This window comes from Anastrepha obliqua, chromosome 3, assembly GCF_027943255.1.
Source record: "Anastrepha obliqua isolate idAnaObli1 chromosome 3, idAnaObli1_1.0, whole genome shotgun sequence".
Classification (NCBI taxonomy): Eukaryota; Metazoa; Arthropoda; class Insecta; order Diptera; family Tephritidae; genus Anastrepha; species Anastrepha obliqua.
In genome coordinates this window covers 55,111,680-55,125,846 of record NC_072894.1, presented here as the reverse complement: position 1 = coordinate 55,125,846, position 14,167 = coordinate 55,111,680, and the positions used below count along the sequence as shown (strand labels likewise).

The 14,167-nt window shown below is 37.6% G+C and overlaps 1 pseudogene; it reads right to left on the bottom strand.

Annotated features, from left to right (window-relative positions):
* The window catches only part of LOC129242009 (uncharacterized), a 114,021-nt pseudogene that overhangs the window by 21,446 nt on the left and 78,408 nt on the right, over positions 1-14,167 (bottom strand).

Below are 14,167 nucleotides of genomic sequence, written 5' to 3'. Positions count from 1 at the left end.
ATCATCGGTATCCGGGGGATCAAGACATCCTCTCCTTTGTATCTTCCTTTTATGATTGTCGCCTCAATGACGTTATTCATCAGTCTTTTCACAGCCAGTCTTGTTCCATTGCATAGTCGTGGTTGATTAATGTTACGCAGCATGATGACAACTGATCCTACTTTTAACTGCAAATTGTGAGGTGGTAATCCAGGCAATTCCAGTGAATTTAAGAACTCAGTGGGATAGTTGATTACATCATCCTGGTTCATTACGGTGTCGACTGATTTGAAGGAAACCAACTGTCCTGGAAAAAAATTCTGAATGGTCGCATTAAGATCCTCGACATCTTTATTTTTCGCTGCTAATATTGCTCGTTCACCCAGCCAGTTATGGTTATTAAACTTTTGCGCTATATCTGGGAAAACTCGCTGAATAAGCTCCACTTTTGAGTCTGTGATGTGACAGAAATCTGTAGGTAATGTGATGAATCCGGTCGAGGTGTCCACTGTAACTTTATTATTTCCAATGTCTAACAACTGCTTCGCAAACACATTTGCAGTTTCATCTTGTTGCAAAAATACTCGCATGTTAGTTGTTAAGTGGAGTGTCTTTACGTACTGCCACAAATTTGATGATTTTAGGCATACAATATTTACAAATTGTTTTCATTTCCCCAATTGTTACCGATTTGTCGGCACAATAATCAATTGACGGATCATAGTGGAATGCAGCTCGTTCAAGAATCACAGGAGCACTGCGTCTGCGGATTCGCTCAATTTCATTATGTCTAGCTAGCTGTTGTTGTGTTTGATGTGCACGAACTCGTTGCATTCTTAGCCTATCTCCTACATTGTCACTCACTAAAGAACGCAATTCTGACATAGCAATACGACTATTTTCTTGATCTGTCTGTCTCTGGTCATCAGTGCGGTTAGCACGTGAGGTAGCTCTTCGCACATTTGATTGACTACGACGACCTAAGTCAGGTCGTCTTCTCCTCGGCATCGTAAATTGTAATTAATCAAAATGAGAAAATTTCCCGCTCATTTAGCAGTAAAGTGTCACTATCACAAAAAAGAGCACATTATTTGGAATGTCACTATCACAAAGGATCACCAAAGTAAAGAAAGTTCTCGCGCACGTTGCCACAAAGATAGATATAATATCGTAATAATACTTTTTTCCGTACTCTGAAATGCGACCACTACTTATGAAAAAAAAACATTAAAAAAATAAATACATAATCAAAACTGGTAGAAATCTTTAAATTCCGCATTTTTTAACCAACTTATCTGGGAACAAAACTATTATGTACTTACTTATGTATGCAGGCATGGATTTTATATGGTATGTTTTGTCGTCGAGTATGTCTTTTTACTCAGAGTTATCATATGCAGGACGAACGAATGACAATTTTGTCGCGTTCGCGATTCACTTTCACTTTTGTTGAGTTTCAGAACGCGATATTAGATCCTCCAACGCGCACAACTTAAATTTTCTTTTATTCTTCAAAGAAAATTTTATTTTATTGTTCAAAGAAAATTTTATTTTTTTTCTCCTCACAACTTAAAAAACAAAAGTAAATCGACTCATATTTTATGTAATTAACTCGCATAGTAAACGTTTGTATGGGAAATAGAAAAATGCTGTTCTGAGGATTTTCCCGGCAATTATTCGAATTTTTCTCACCTTTTAAACCTTCCCTAGACCTCCACGAATAATTCAAGATCAAGATAAGATAAATCCGTTCAGCCGTTCTCGAGTTTTAGCGAGACTAACGAACAGCAATTCATTTTTATATATATAGATGTGTACGAGTAGTATGTCTCAAAAGAAGCGCCTAGGTGTTGTTTAAAAAAAATGCATGTAAAAACTAAGATTATTTCAGGTTTCACTATTTTTATTCATACACCGCTCTTAACAATTATATGTGAAAAATTACATCATTTAAATGCCCACCATGATCACGTCTGCAGGCAAAATCAGTAAGAGCCCTTTTCTATTCCCGACGGAACTAGTTTCTTGAAATTTTTTAATCAACCTTTAGATTGCCGGCTCTTTCGGACAATTATTTCCATAAAGAAAATCATGAATTTTGCGATATGTTGTTCTGAAAGATCGACCATTTTCATAGATCACAATAAGGTTCAATAATTTTAAAGCGCTTTGCTATCGTTTAAAATTGTATATCTTCCTACTCGACAAATATCAAAGATAACATAAAAAAGGTACCGTCTAGGAATTATTCACTTTTAAGATCTAGGCTTCACTTTTGAAAGACCTTTTATATACACCTTTCATTGAGTGTTTGACAGAAGTCTTGCTCCTATTTAAGGTGGGTGTTTTGCTGTTTTTTCACAAATCGAGTTTTATGCCACCTTCGAACGGCAGATGGATTTAGGCAGAAGTTTTTTCACTTGGAAGTTTGTCATTGTCAGCCGAGGAGCGAGCGTTATTAGAAAAAAATGTTCTACGATTTTGTGTCATGCTTGGCAGGGTCGCATTAACTAAAAATAGTTACAAAATCGGGTACTTGAACTAAAATTAAAAAAGGTGGACATATAGCGAACAAAATCTGATAAAATTTCGCTTCTTGTTGTTGTTTCAAATGTATTTACAAACACACAAACTGCAAATTTATGTCTGTTTTGTAGTGTACTTACATTCACATGTGCTATACATACATACGAGTATATGTACATACAAGCATGTGCATATTTGTTTTCCCACAATCGGCGTAAGCATATGTATATGGGTATATATGGTACGAATTCATATCATTTGTACGAGCTAACAAGTATTTGAGTATTCCTATTTACATTTGCTTTTGATCTCGAATGCATTTACATGTATGTGTGTGGGAAGAACTGTGTGTTATATGTATGTACATACCTCCAGAGTTCTTCTGTGGCATATTCTCAGCACTGGATGTTTTTCGCTGATCGATTCGCAAATTGGGTATATTGAATGGTGGTGCATTCATGTTATCCGAAGAGAATTGATGTCTCAACGGACGATGACGTTCCGGTGATGGTATTGACAGATTGTCAAGCTTCAATTTGTTACGTTGCTGTCGGTCAATTCGTTCGAGCATCTCTTGCAGCACCTGTTAGTACATACATGGAATATGGTATGATTGAAATGGAAAACTAGTAGTTGATGAAGCGAGTTTCGATAAAAAAAATGCATGTACATATACATGCCTCCACACATATGCATGTTTGTAAATATGTATAAACAAGAAATGCAAGAAAACAACACTAACTGGAATTTCTGTCACTGTATTCATGAACAAACATACACCTACACCTACACACATACAGTCGGGTTCACTTCATTAGATGCAATCATTTTTAAGGAATGATATTAAAGCAATCGTATTTAATCTACTGAGCCAAGGATTTTGATAATTCAAGTGAAGACTGTGCTTTGTCGAAAATAAATATGCATCCAAATATTTTTCCGTCTAACGGTATTCCGCAGCAGTAAAACTTCAACACGTGTAACATTATGTTTGATTTATTGGTTCACTTGAATAGAGGCACTCAGTTTACCTACATTATTTATGGAATAAATGGATGCTAAACAAAAATCGATATCTTGACGTCAGAGAGATTGTCAAAAAGATTAGTCGAAGTCCAATCATTGTGGATCTTTACGTGAAACAAGGTGCCTCCTATGGTAAGAACTACAAAGGCAGAACTGCCATAGCTTTGACCTTTATTCAAAGTAATCAATAAATCATGCACAATATTAGAGCTGCTGAAGTTTTACTGCTGCGAAATACCGTTGAGTCGAGTAATATCCTGATAAATGTTTTTTTCGAGCAAAGTATAAGAGCAATGCAGCAAAATTTCTCGCTCTTTACGTACCACCACCGAAGAAGAAGCTTGGGATGCTGGCCGATAGGAACAATGCACGAAAACTAGTGACTGACATCCAGAGCGTGCTTAAATTATGGAGGGAACACTTCTCGAACTTGTTAAAGAGTGATAGCTGCGCATGTCTGAGAGAATGTGAAGATCTCGATGGTTCACGACGGAACTGTCGTTCTACTACCCGACACGGCGAAGTGAGAATAGCAACAACGCGGCTAAAGAGCAACAAAGCCATGGCAGCCGGCGAACTGCCGGCTGAGCTATTCAAACATGGCGGCGAAAAGCTGGTAAGGTGCATGCATCAGCTTCTATGCGAAATATGGTCGGAGGAAAGCATGCCTACTGATTGGAATTGAAATGTGCTCTGCCCATTCTATAAGAAGAGTGATACTACAATCTGTGCCAATTACCGGGGAATTATATATATACATAAATATATATATACACAATTGACGCTTACACCCTTTTTGGCCGAGCTCCTCCTCCTATTTGTGGCGTGCGTCTTGATGTTGTTCCACAAATGAAGTATAAAGCCGACTCCGAACGGTAGATATTTTTTTTATGAAGGGCTATTTCATGCAGAAATACACTCGGAGGCTTGACATTTCCTACCGAGGGACGATCGTTATTAGAAAAAAAATTTCCTTCATGTTGGTGATTCACAGAGGTTCGAACCTATGTAGTCCGAGTTCCGACTACAATCTATTGTGTGATTACCGGCTTTAACCAACCCATTCGGCTTCGGCGGCCACTTCAGGGGGATCGGTCTTCTAACTATAGCCCATAAGGTTCTAGCGAGCGTATTGTGCGAAATGCTGAAACCCATCATCAACCAATTGATTGGACCTTATCAGTGTGGTTTTAAAGCTGGAAAATCTACAAGCGGCCAAATATTCACAATACGCCAAGTTGTGGAAAAGACCCATGAAAGAAGAATCAACACACATCATCTCTTTCACGATTTTAAAGCTGCATTCGACAGGATAAAAAGGAGTTGCCTATATGCCGCGATGTCTAAATTTGGTATCGAGGCAAAACTAATACGGCTATGCAAAATTACGTTGCTCAATACCAGCAGCGCCGTAAGAAGGCCCTCTGTGCGCCGTTTGATACCAAACGAGGTTTGGGACAGGGTGACCCTCAGTCGTATCACTCCTTTAAACTGATGCTAGAAAAGATCGTGCGAGCCGCAGAACTTAATCGCTCAGGCACAATTTTATATAAGAGCGTACAATTGTTGCGTACGTCGATGATATTCATATCATCGGCCTTAACAAACGCGCTGTTAGTTCTACCTGTTCCAATATGGATAAAGAAGCAAATCGAATGGGGCTGGTGGTGAACGAGGACAAAACGAAGTACATACCTTCAGTCATCAAACAGACAGCCCGCGCTCTCGCATGTTGGCACCCTCGTCACAGTTGACAGTTACGATTTCGAGGTTGTGAGAGACATCGTTTATCTAGGAACCAGCACTAACATCGATAACAATGTCAGCCTTGAAATCCGACGTAGAATCTCTCTTGCCAATAAGTGCTACTTTGGACTAAGTAGGCTATTGAACAGTAAAGTCCTCTCTCGACGAACAAATGTAACACTCTAGAAGACTCTCATCATTTCCGTACTAATTTATGGCGCAGAAACGTAGACGATGACAATATCCGATGACGTGTATAACGTGCGAATATAGATCCAACGGCTTCGTAGGCTGGGTCATATCATCTGAATGTATACAAAGACCCCGGCTCTGAAAGTATTCGATGTGGTACCAGCTGGTGGTAGCAGCGGAAGGGGAAGGCCAATCAAGAAGAAGAAGCTCAATCTACCGAGTTTAGTCCTCACAGTTTCTAGTGATAATAATATAACACAAAGCGACTATATAGTAGTAATAGTTCTGCCAATTGCTGTCAAAAGATCCAGTATATCCAATCGTATTACTAAGCGTCGTTTCACCCTTACCGGACTCAAAGAAACTATTAAAAAATATGGTCGAAATTCCGGCTCAGTTGCAAATACCTAAATATAATTTAAAACTATTCTTCTGAGGAGGCCTATTTTCGGCTTAGGCGGTTATGTTAACATTGGCGCTATTAGAGCGAGAATAATATACCAGTGTTCCTTCAAGCATTAATGTATTTATAAGGACTGCCTGTTTGGTCCTTATTTCTTTCGAAATGAGGAAGGCGACACCGTTACCGTTAATGGTCATTTCGTAACACTCGAAGTTGTCAAGGAGAAATTTGAATACTCGGTTATCTCATGGCGAGCGTTCATCGATTGGCCATCGCAATCATACGATTTGAGATCGCACGAATATTTTCTCTGGTTGTACTTCAAGTCTTCACTATACACTGACAACAGAAATACTCTCAATAAGATCATGGCCAACGTTCAAAACGTTATTGCCGAAATAACACTGCAAATATTGGACTGAGCTATCAAAAATTGGATCGACCGCTTGAAGTACTACCAACGAAGCCGAAGCGGTCATTTCCTTGACGCTGCTTGTATCATAGCTTCAAAATAAAGCCAGTGTCAATTTTATATGTTTGCTTTATTTTAATTTCTTCTCCTATCGATCTTATCTGGTTGCCGTATATAATAAAGTTTTTAAAAATTATAACATCAAAAATTATCAAAACAACTTTGAACGCAATCTGCCAGATGGTGTTTGCGTAATAGCTTTGCATTTGCTTCTGATATACTTTTTTCATCACAAATTTTTACTACTGCGTTGAACGCCATGCAATATTATATAAAATGCATAAACACGGGAGTAAATACTATTCAAGGCTAAAATGTTTGCGCAAAAATATATTTTACCTCGACCAGCATGCAATATTGTTCGAGATTTAAGCCGGGATTAACGGTGTGCGGTATTAGTAAAGGAAGCACGTGTATCGCCATCGTTTCCACCGTCAGCCCATACGTTTTATCGGCAACCATTTTGTGATAAATATCTGCAAGCAATTGAAACGTAGTTATTTGTTATTAAATACAAAATATTTCAAGCACGTATTCATTTTCATATTTTATTATTCACTTGTTAATGCATACACAAGAGTTAGCATAAATGTTTTAAAAGCGCCAACATTTCAATGGGATTAGAACAAAAATAGAAAATGGCAGTTACAACAACCAAAGCTCTCCTTGCTGTGTCAATTACTAGTATAGTCTCATATTTGGCAATTTTCTCTAAGATCGTCAAATAGATATTAGCTTAAATTAAATTAGTGTACGAGTTCAAGTATTTTTTTCACAGAATTTTCGAAATGTAACTGCCTTCAAGTTCAAATTTAGGCTACCGGACCACAGTAGTGTTTTCCAACCGGAGGTAGCGCAATTAAAGGAGCAGCGGAATAATGGCTTACTTCTGTAACTACGGTAAGGGAAGTAAATATTGATTCCGACAGCCAAGCAGCAATTAGGGATTGCTGTGCGTTCGGAGCTAGTGAATTCCCTCTCGACTGCATCAGAGTAGGTACTTTGATATTAGGTTCATAGACGGTCATAGTATCATAGATGGAAATTATAGGGCTGATGAGTTAGTTAGCAGGGGACCATTGAGACGGTTTCATCACGAAATGAGAGTAAAGGGGTTAACCTGAGAACCTGTGACCTGTTCCTGGAAAGAGAGGCTTCCGTCAACTCAGCGAGCGCTAGGTTATTGCCCGAACGGGTAAAAAGTCGACGGATCCTTCTGGCCACAAACAGATCGGAGGCTAAGGTTAACAAAGCAAGCCGCAGCTCTCGAGTTTTCTGGGCATCTTTACCGGCCATTGTTCAATAAGGTCCATGTGGTGGGGTTGCTTCAAGTTTTTTCTACAGAAGCTGTATGGAGGATGAGGTTGAATCATCTCAGCACCTTCTCTTCAGGTACTCTGCTCTCGCTAGGGTAAGATGCAGACATCTTGGCTTTCACTTTTTTGCTATATCAGCGGATTTGTTGGTTTGTTATGTCGTTTGAATGAAAACACTCCGGCTCTGAAAGTATTCGGTGTGGTACCAGCTAGTGGTAGCAGAGGAGGACGAAGGCCCCTTCTACGTAGGAAAGATCAGGTGGTGCGTCCAACTGGCAGCGGTTAGCAAGAAAGAATGACTGACGCGCTTTATTATACTCGGCCAAAATAGAGTAAGCGGTTATCGCACCAATCAGAAGAAGAAAAATACGTGCATTGTCAGAAGCCGGGCTAGATAGTTTGAAACTGTTTATGATTTCGCTAGAAGAAAAACTTTGCAATAGTTCCAGCAACTTCTAACTAAAAAAGAAACTATAAATATAGGGGTTTCCAATAAGAGGTGTTGCTTTGATATTCAAAGAAAAATGCTATTTTTTTATATTATATATATGATCGGATGTTTCTTTCATTAATATATAAAGAGGAAGGTATGCCGTTAATAGAGGAAAATAACATCAGGCAAATGACCACCACGATCACGCTTACAGGACAATATCCTTTTCATGAAATTTTCTATAACCGAATTGCAAAGTGGCTGCCCTATGTCCTCGATAGCCTCACGAATTCCATCTTTGAGATTATGATCACCTCTTCGAGAGAGAACACGTTCCGGAAACTTTTCCCGTAAAAGATCAATGGTTTCGTTACTTGTGTGGCACGTAGCGCCGTCTTGTTGAAAATAAACGTTGTCCAGATCAATACCATCCAATTCCGGCCATAAAAAATGGTTAATCACATCTCGATAAAACAATCCATTCACCAATAACACCTGTTATTGGAAAACCCTTTACAATTATTTGGAGACAACTAACCAATAATAGCTTTAGCCGCAGTAACTGTCGGCCAGATTCCACTGGATCTTTTTTAATTCTAGCTTAATAGTGTAACTCTGCATCGAGAATTAATGTGTTTAAGTTTCTTGACGTTTACATGAGACAGTTTCGAAAACACAGTAGCAACACATTCTCACGTTTTTACACAAACATTTTTTCTCTTTTTTGACAGCCAATACCTATTTTCAAGTGTCTGGAGCATTGTCTTGTGTGAACACAAGGTATGAAACGTCCTATAATAATATACATGTAGATACTATATCCCGTAAAATCTTTAAAGGAACCATATATACTATGCACATACATATATACATATGTTTATGTGTTGCTTATACTGTTATTTTGTTAAATACTTACGAACTGTATGCATCACAATATCCGGATCCGGTATGCGAACATCACCAAGCAGCTGCAAGACTTCTTTCATAACCTTTTGCAGCAATATTGATATTGAAGGAAACGATTCGGCATATACATAAATAACAGAAAAGTGATTGTGAGGTGGATAACATTTTTCGTAGGTATGAATGCTGCAGACTACAAATACATACAAGCACCTATACATTTCCATTTACATATGCGGGTATTTATGCGAGAGTACCGCGAGTGTGCATTTTCTGCTCTACCTACGACTTACAATCATTTGCATATACGCATTTGCTTACATATTTAGAACTTACCAGACAGGCTGCTTAGTGTAAGTATAAATGTAAATTTACATATTTATATGCAAGTATTATTCACCTGAGCTCGCTCCAGTTTATCCATCAGCCCTTCAATGCAGATGAGAACATTTTGCACAATTTTTCGATCGGCAATATTTTTTTCAAACACCGATTTTACCTTTGGCACAACCATACGTCTTATAGAGACATCTTCAATGTTGTCGAATACGTTTGTAACTGCAACAACGGCAGCTCTCTGCGTGTGGAGGTGGTTCAAAAAATAAATTAAAGGTTTTTTTGTATAGAAAAGTAAAAGGAGATTTCACACATTTTAAAAATATCATTCTATGTGGTCGGTCGTGCTGAGAAAAGTGGTATAAAATTGGAATAGCGGAATGATCTTTATACAACGAAATCAAGGCAATCCTATACCTAAATTTATTTCTAACAATAAGCGTTGTTTTCTCAATTTCCTGTCATAAGTCAAAATATTGCTAATTTTTATAACTTTTTTTCCTCTTTTTGAAAAAGTTGTATGTCTATCAAAAATGTTATGTGATTAGTTTTTCTAAATTTAGTTTTCTTTTCTTTTGGGGTTTTTTCTCTCCTAAGTGAAATGTGACAATTTGAAATTTCAAGCAAATATAATTCCTCTCTACTTTTATTTAAACTCGAAGGATGCGACACAATAAAATAAATGCTTTGAATTTCTAGTGACGCTACATAAATTTAAAGTTTGTTTACTGAATTGGTCTTCAGAGGTTAAGAGGCCGGCTGGTGAAATGTCCTTTTAGAACCTGAAGCAGTCTGAGCCATGAGAGTGTTCCAATTGGTTGTTACTTTCCTGGCAATTCTTAATAAAGGGTGGTTAAGTTTTAAGGGCCGGTGTTGTTTTGAAACAAATACAATTTTTTTTGGAAATTATTGTCACTTCTCTTTATTTTGATAATATTGATATGGCTCAATTACGTATGGAACAAAATTGGAACAAATGGCCGCCACGACCTCGGCGGCATACCTCCATCCGATGGTCCAAATTTTCGATAACGCTGAAGCATAATTGAGGTTTTATGCCGTTAATGTGCCGAATTATCTCATTTTAGCTCTTGAATTGTTGCTGGCTTATCGACGTACACCTTTTCTTTCAAATAACCCCAAAAAAAGAAGTCGAACAGTGTCAAATCACATGATCTTGGCGGCCAATTGACATCGCCACGACGTGAGATTATTCGGCCATCAAATTTTTCGCGCAAAAGAGCCATTGTTTCGTTAGCTGTGTGACAAGTGGCATCGTCCTGTTGAAACCACATATCGTCCACATCCATATCTTCCAATTCGGGCCATAGAAAGTTCGTTATCATCTCACGATAGCGAACACTATTCACAGTAACTGCCTGACCGGCCTCATTTTGGAAAAAATACGGCCCATAAACCGCACCAAACAGTCACTCTTTGTGGGTGCATTGGTTTTTCGGCAATCACTCTTGGATTATCATTCGCCCAAATGCGGCAATTCTGCTTATTGACGAATCCACTGAGGTGAAAATGTGCCTCATCACTGAAGATGATTGTCTTCGATATGCATTTTGATTTGAACGCCCGTTTTCATAATAAGCCTGAATGACTTTAGCGCATTGCTCGATTGTGTATCTTTCCATGGTTTAAATTGAGTTAGTCTGAAATTGAAAAATCTCAAACGAAATGCAGAAAAAAACTGACGTTTAGGTGTGATTCATATTCAACATCGGCCCTTAAAATTTAACTGCCCTTTATAATTAATACATTTCTTAATGATGATGATCTAAATCGCAATGTCGTAGAAGTTCTACTGGCGTGGAATCATAAGGCTGCCTGAGAATGCCAAATAATCATAGACTTGAATTGAATACAAAGAACTGATTTAATTTTTTTTAAAGAAAAGGCGGACCTAGATGTTGTTTTATTGTAAAATTAAGCATCTACAAATTTAGATTCTTTCAAGTTTTACTAATATATTTTTTATTCAAAATACGGCTCTTAACAATCAGGTAAAGCGTGATCAGATTCAAGGTACTTTTTCCAATAGGAAACACGTCCTATGGGCTAGAGGAGGAACCATCGGTGCATATTTCTTCAAAAGCGAGGCAGTGAATGGCAAATGCTATCGCACTGATGATAAACGATTTTTTGATGCCGGAAATTGAAGCCCGTGATTTTCACAACATTGGGTTCCAAAAAAATAGCGCTACTTGCCATACAGCCCGTAAAACAATGGATTTACTGCGTCGTCGTTTCGATGAGCAATTCATCTCTCGTCGCGGACCAGTGGATTAGTTACCAAGATCGTGTGATATCACACATTTGGATTTCTATATTTAGGGTTATGTAAAGTCTAAATGCTTTGTAGATAAACCAGCTTCTATTGAGGCATTGGAAGTCAACATTACTAAAGTTATTCACGAGGTATCGACCGAAGTCCTCCAGCGAGTCGGAAGTCATTCAAAATTGGTGTTTACAGATGGCCGGATTACGTCGCAATTGCAACCAAAAATCAATTTGAATTTTCGTTGTTTTATTTTGATTTAAAATCCGAAATCTCTAAATTGATCACCCTTTATATGTGAAAAATTACATCACTTAACCACCGCCTACAGACTGCCATACGCGAATTAAAATTTTCAAGGACTCGCTCACACATTATGGCATTGAGTTCTTATTAGAAAATATAAACATAAATCAAATCATAATCATTATAATATATAAAGTTCAACCTTGGATTCATCGCTAATAATCTAGGCGCCCACCTGCACTTTTATTATTGAGCTTTCGAAAGCAAAGAACAGCATTGGAATAATGTCGGTGGTAACATCCTTAGGTGCCGTCTTCTCAGTAATGAGATGTAAATTTTCCAGTAAAGTCACAGTAGCCTGGATGGATTTGGGTGAACTAAAAATAATTCTGTAAAAATTCAATGTAAATACATTAATATCTATAAACACAAGTACGTAAGCACATGATAATGTACATAAATAGATATATATTTATAGAAGCGAAAGCCAATTTGCCGATTTCGTTGGCTCTTCGGTACGATAAGTGGCATGAGAAGAATTAAGGAGAAGTGATACAGCCTCTACACAGCTTGAGCTAAATACAAGGAAAAGAAAACAGGTCTGTAAATATAATTGTAATAAAATTTTTGTTAAATATTATTAATTATGGATTCATTTTATAGGAAAAAGCGATCACATTGGTATAGAGAGGCGGTCGAGTTTCTTTTGGAGTTGTGGGAGGAGAAGCTTCTGCAACTACGAGGCTGCAAAAAAAATACGCTTGTATATGCAGACATGGCCGTGGAAATGGCGACAAAAGGCTTTGTGTTCTCGTCAAGAGAAATAAAGGTTAAAATACACAATTTAACAAATAAATATAGGTAATTTTGTTCAATAGCAATTGTTAGTATGCAATTTAAAAATAGTGTTTTTGTTTTACGGAGATGAGAAGAAGTTGTTGGGCCTTCGGGCGGTACCCCATCTGCGTGGGAGTACTACAATAAAGTGCACCATATCCTTGGCGGATACAAGTATTTTAACCTAGAAGCAATTGTAGAAGAAGTGTAGGTTAGTACGGTGCAGCTTTAAAATCTCATGCGTGTATTAATTGTTTTTTATGTATTATTTAATAAAGGGGATACCCTTCAAATTGAGGCAGAGGACGAATGCAGCAGCTTTTCTCAAACACAAGCACCTTCGGTGGAATTTGCATTGGAATTGTCTTCGCAACCTCCGAAAAAACGCAGAAAAGATAACGAAAATTTCCAATATGAATTTTTGGAATAATTTCGGGCGGCCAACCAAACGATTGCCCGAGAAATTCAAGAACTGAAAGAAGATAGTAGAGAATCCCTGCAAATTGAGAGGGAACGCAATGGTATTCCCGAAAAAATTTTAGGAGTCTTGAAGCAAAATAGGTAGGGGAATTTTCTATCGCTACCCAAATGAATAGAAATTTACGAAAACCACACAAAAAAAAAAACTAAAGATTTTAAAAGAAAAATTTAAAAAAAAATGTGATAAATGAATTATTTTTATTTTAAGTTTACAGAATACGAATTTTAAGTTTACAGAAGCAATTGTTAGTACTTTAAGTAGGTTTAATTAATTTAGTAATAAAAAAATGAATTTAAAAAGAAAAATGTGAAATAAATGATATTTAAAAGGAAGATAAAAACGAAGCGATTGATTCTCGAATTTGTTCTGCGCTGACGTTGTGGTCTTGAGTATAGTACGTAGGTTCTGGTTGCTCCTGTTGATTTACGAATTCAAAATTTGTTTGACTTTGGATCCGTTTATTGTTAATGATGTATTCTCGCTGAGAAGAGGGCTTTGAAGAATTTTCTTTAATAACATCTACTGGGTAAATACTTAGGAGCGAGCTTAACCCAGACCGCTGAACAAAAATCCTGTAAAATATTGCATATGCTTCCTTTTGATACTCCGAACAGTTTGCCGATCGTCCTGTATTCAGCTGAAGAACCAAGCGCATATAAAGCAATTGCGACACATTTATCTAAAGGGATGAATTTCCTATACGTTGTAGCAGTTTTTGCAATGGACATGACTTCGTTACATAAAAAGGCAAAGGAGTCCCGGCTCATCCTAAAGCACTCCTTAACTGGTCCGTGCTGCAAGGAATGTCTAGTTCCCAGAATTTGCCATGCCTCACCTTGAATACACAGACACGCGTTACTTATTATATTCAGTAATAAAAACAAAAACAAACACAATTACTTACGTGTGTCCATAAACACTTTGACCTGTTCCTGCTTATTATATTTACAATGTAATATTGAATTTCGCATGCGTATTGCTGCC